Source organism: Tupaia chinensis, unplaced genomic scaffold (assembly GCF_000334495.1).
Source record: "Tupaia chinensis unplaced genomic scaffold, TupChi_1.0 Scaffold000161_1, whole genome shotgun sequence".
Taxonomy (NCBI): domain Eukaryota; kingdom Metazoa; phylum Chordata; class Mammalia; order Scandentia; family Tupaiidae; genus Tupaia; species Tupaia belangeri.
In genome coordinates, this window is record NW_006159632.1 from 2,158,677 (window position 1) to 2,163,851 (window position 5,175).

At 46.3% G+C, this 5,175-nt stretch overlaps 1 protein-coding gene across 8 annotated transcripts in view; it reads right to left on the reverse strand.

Annotated features, from left to right (window-relative positions):
* GGPS1 (geranylgeranyl diphosphate synthase 1) overlaps positions 1 to 5,175 on the reverse strand; it is a 20,225-nt gene that overhangs the window by 14,832 nt on the left and 218 nt on the right. The window contains exons 2-3 of one of the 8 annotated variants that reach the window (XM_006145965.3): positions 4,969 to 5,099; positions 4,602 to 4,813 (exon numbers count right to left, since the gene is read on the reverse strand). The exons of 2 other annotated variants lie outside the window; for them this stretch is intronic. The gene's annotated coding sequence lies outside the window, so the exon portion shown is untranslated. Of the gene's footprint in view, positions 1 to 3,900; positions 3,923 to 4,601; positions 5,169 to 5,175 lie in introns of those variants that run through there. 5 more of the 8 variants (XM_006145966.3, XM_014586811.2, XM_027770843.1 and 2 more) reach the window with 5 other exon arrangements.

The window sequence follows — 5,175 nt, forward strand, 5'->3', positions numbered from 1 at the left end:
TGGGCACGTACGCACATGCGCCCGGCATGAGTTTTAAGCCACTGGGTCCTGGACGCGAACCGCGGTCGACTACGTGGGAGTCCAGCGACATAGCCATTACACTAACTGCTGGTTCCCAATTCACTATTTCTGAGACTATTTCTCACGGCCTTTTCAGGACATGCCATTACTGTTCTGTCTCTGCTGTACCTTGTATCTATTTCTTGTCCTAATTAGAAGTCTAGTTTTTTAACTGCTCCGGTGTCTTTGGAGGTTCACGACATTCTCGGAGGTTTACCACGTACCTCTGTTCATTTCTATGAGGGGTGGGGAGAACAGAACCCGACAGGACCTTTATACTGGCACTACTGCCCGGCTTGGCCAGTCCGATCACAGGCACGCATGTGACCTGACACAAGGCCGCCATATCAACACAGACCCCTTCCATGTAGGTCAGCCTCACAGTGCCATATCCCTGCTGGGACTCCATCTTTTCTCTTCTCTCTCTCTTTATTAACCACATGGTAGTTAAGGAGCTGGACTCCCATGTGGCTGGTCATGGTTCAAGTCCTGGACCTAGTGGCTTAATTTCTCAGTTTCTCTCCCTCTCGTGAGTTCACATGCCCTACAGCAAATTAAAAAAATAAATAAAATTAAATATAAAAAGAAAAAGATAAGGTCTCGAGCTTGTGACTCTTCTGCCTCCCAAGTAGCTGCGACTACAGAGTGCACCTAGCCGTCCTGCCTTTTGATTCTTGGAACGAGGATCTGGTCTCCAGGATCACTAGCCCTCTCTTAACCAACTTTTTTGGCTTCTCAAGAGACACCATCAAACTAAGCATGACAGTATCCCATAGAATATATTGCTTCAGGAAGGGTATTTTTAAACATTTTGCATAAAAGACAAGAAGCTGAGTTCATACACACTTGCCACAAAGACTCTGAATGGGCCACATCATGCCACAATCCTTTTCTCCATCCCACCAGGATTTTGGCCAAACACACACATGCCCATTGTTTTTTCGCCAAGTCTCTGGGGCTGAGACTATGGTCTGTGGTCAGCCACATAGGATCTCCACAAACAGGGCTTGACCACTAAGGGGCTGGCCAGGAGTCTCTGTTTTTTGTTTTTGTTTTTTAATGAGAGATTTTTGCTATAGAGTGAGTGCACTCACGAGAGAGAGAGAGAGAGGGAGAGGAAGAAAAGTGAGAAATCACCTACCAAGGGAGATGGTCATGACAGTTCCTTCTCCTCTTGGGATTTTGGGCATGCATGTGCCCATGCTCGGTGTGAGTTTGAAGTTACTGGGTCTGAGACTCAAACCGCAGTTTGCCATGTGGGAGCCCAACTACGTAACCATTATGCCACTTTGCTGGTCCCAGGAATCTCCATTTTAAAGATGTATCTTGCATGCTTCTAATGCAGCTGCTTGCGTGTGCTGGGGGGCCCTGAGTGGGCTGCTTAAATCATATCACATCACACCACAATTGAAGAGTGTTTGTTGGTGTTTATTTCCTGAATTCCTTGTATAGATGTATTCTTTGTAACTTCCTAATTACAAGTTCTAGAACCCATCTTCTAAGGCCTAGTCACCTGAGACTCTGTCTTATCACGTGCACTCAGAGGCAGGCAAGGTAATTCTAGTGTTGTTATTCCTTGCTAGCATTACGTTATAAAAAGGAAACGTATTTAGGAGAGCAGAGCCCGATGTTTAAGACAAACGCTGATGGGCGTGGCAGTGGACTGATGGTGAAGGTGGCTGGATCCATGCGACTCCAGTCCTGCACTTGGAGTTTTGAAAAACACTCCAGGCATGCATCTGTGTATGCTCAAAATTCTAAGGAAGGGGCTGCAGCATGGCCATCTCCCTGGTGGGTGCTTTCTCACTTTCTCTCTTAGTAGTGAGCACATCACATGCACCTTATAGCAAAAGAATAAAATAACACTGACCAAGTACCAGAAAAATAAAACAATTTAAAAAATGTAACGACAGTGGCTTTACACTCTCCCTGCCTGGCTGAGGGCTCAGCAGAGCTGACAAGTACAGCCTAGGGAGCGTCAGGGTATCTAGTCCCTATTTCTTCGTGGGCTGGGTGAATTTCAATAAATACTTGCAACGTGGTACAGGAGGAACGTAAAACCTCCAAGGTATCCATGCACCGCAGACACCCCCGGGTGGGGCAGATGGCCACCAGCGGCCAGTGCTGGCTCAGGGGTCAGAGAAACCTTTGAGAATATAACCATACTCTGAGTCTTCTAAGAAAACTACCCGTGTATCTGAGTACGCCCACACAAGCCCACATGTAATTTCTCAGGGATCATAGTCCTGGAATCCTCAGAATAAAATGCTTAGCTAGAATACCTTCACCCTTAATGCCACACAAATATTCATGTTCGTGTAAAAATAGTCAAGGATATAAATTTCACTAGCATAACTCTTACTGAAGGCAGATTACAAATGGAAATTAAAGCATGACACTGGTGTATGCTTCAGTTTTGCTTTTTCCTTTCAAATGAGAGTGGCTGAGTGGGATGGAGGAGAGAGTGAGACAGAAGCATTTCTGACAGGATCTGCTCATGTGATGACCCCCTGCCTTGCCTCCCAGCTGCCCTGGAACCCAATCAGGCCTCCCTGTGGCCCCAGCCTCACTGCTTGTGCCACCATGTCTTGGCCTGGTTTCCTCTTACGATTCCCAAGTACTTTTTTTTTTTTTTTGGTAGTATGCTTTTGATGACTAGCTGTAGGAAAAAAAATCATAAAAAATTGGTACCCCACCACAGGAAATTATTTTACTAATTTGAATTCAAAGAGAAACATTCACATAAGAAATTTCTTTTCTTTTCTTTTTTAAAAAGAATTATTTTATTTAACTCTATTTATTTAGACCAGAGAAGGACAGAGTTAGAGAGAGAAAGTGAGAGTGAGCAAGAGAGAGAAAATGAGAACGCAAGCGGCTAGGTCCGGGTCTCGAAGCCTGGTTGGCTAGGTGGGAGTCCAGTGCCCTTAACCACCATGCCACCTGCTGGGCCCCACACAGAAAATTTCTATATTTACTTTGACTAGCTGTTAATACTAAAAATATCACAAGGAAAAAAAAAAGCTCATGAAATATTTCGAAATAACACAGCTCCAACTGTTACCTATACTGTTTGACAAAGATGACCTCATTTTTAGGAAAGAAAGAAAAAGAAGATGCAAAGCAAGAACAATGACTTCGGGAAAGATTATTACTGAGCAACATTAGAGGTAGAATAATGAAAAACTAATTCTTTCACACTGCGTTATTTAAATCAGTGCCATTTCTTCTTAACTAAGTTGAGAACAAAACTCATGTTCATATCTTTTTACTGCAGCCAAAACGCATCTGACTTGACTTAAAAAACCAATGGGACTGGGAACCACAGATGGCATAGTGGTTACATCACTGGACTCCCAGTCCTACGTAGTCAATCACGGTTCAAGTCCCGGACCCGTAGCTTAAAACTCACAATGGGCGTGTGTGTGCCCCAAATCCCAAGCACAGAACGGAGAGGGGACTGTGGCATGGCTATCCCCTCTGAGGGGTGATTTCTTGCTTTCTTCTCTCTGGTGAGCACATGCACCCTATAGCAAAAATCTCTCAAAAACAAACAAAAAACCCCAATTGGACTAATTTTCAGGAGCTCTCTCTTTTACAAAAAAAATAACTATTTATTTATTTACTATTATGCCATTTGACCAGAGAAAGAGTAGAAGAGCGTGAGAAAGCAAACCACTAGGTCCTGCACCTGAACAAGGTCGGCAAGGTGGGAGCCCAGCACCTCCTACCACCACGCCTTTTCAGTCACCCTTTCTTGGTATGCTCCAGTCAACTGAGACCTCTCAGGAGTGTACTTTCCCTTTTACTCAAGAAACTACTTTTCCTTACACGCACACACACCTCACCAACTCTTCCTGGGGCCAGCAGGTGGCGCGGTGGTCAAAGCCCTGGTGCCTTGCTTCTTCACTTTCCCTCTCTCTAATCAAACTGGAAAATAATTTTAATAAAAGTTAAATAAAATAATTCATTAAAAAATCACCAAAAACGTTTTGCCCTCTGGACCAGGAACAGGTGAACAGCCTGGCACAGAATCAAAGGTAAACTTTGTTTCAATTCTTACAGCTTTGATTGATGTTCTCAACTTAAATCATCAGTTATAAATAACTTTAAATTTAAAAAATTATTTCTTTTGGTTACACAGAGAAGTTGGAAAATATGCAATAAATATGTCAATGTTCTTTTCCCAGAGGATATGTATATACTTTTACTCTCTACTTTAGAAACATCTTTAAAAAAAATTTTTGCCAAAGAGACAGAGAAAGGGAAGGTGGGAATGGCCACGCCGCAGTCCCTTCTCCTCTCCGGATTCTGGGCGCACACCCACACATGTCCAGCCTGACTTTTAGGCTGCCGGTCCCCGTGACTGACCACGTGGAAGTCCAGTGCCTTAACCACCCCGCCACCGCTAGCACACCATACACGTGTTCTTAGTGGAGGGAAAACAAAGGCCCCTCAATGTTTCCGAGTACTGAAACCCATTCCATGATAGTTTGTGCGTTCCGAAGCATCAAAGGAGTCAACACTGCGGCATGTCTGCTCACCTGCTCGTCTTTTTCTCTTGTCTCCTCTCTTTATTCAAAAGATCCCCAATTTATCACAGCTGCAGATGTCGGTTATCATATACTAGCCTTAAATGATGAAGCATTTGTAGGTGTCACATGAACCCCACGATATGTTTTTGGCCGAGTAATCGCTGAATGCCCCGGTGCAGTCTGATACTCCTCACTTCCCACACTGAAAAACTGCCGGTTGCCTGTCCAGAGAGCGGTCGGTGAGTACAATCCACGCCGCACGTTCGCCCCTCTCCCTCCGCAGCTCGGTCCTCCCAGGTGGAGGGATCCCGCAGCAGGACGCTTCGAGCCCCGACGCTCCGCGTCAGGAACGCCGCTGCGCCCAGCCCGACCGCACCTGCTCCGGACGCCTCGCCTTCCCCGTCCGTGTGCGCCGCCACCGTCAGGCCTCTGCCTGCGCCCGACCGGTCCCCGGACTCCCGCCGGGTGACACCGGCGCAGGGCGCTCCGGGTCGCCTCCGACGCCACCTACGCAGGGGCAGCGCACACCGCAAGGCGGTGCGTTTTGAGCGGAGGCGGGCTGCCGACGCGCTGCACACACGCC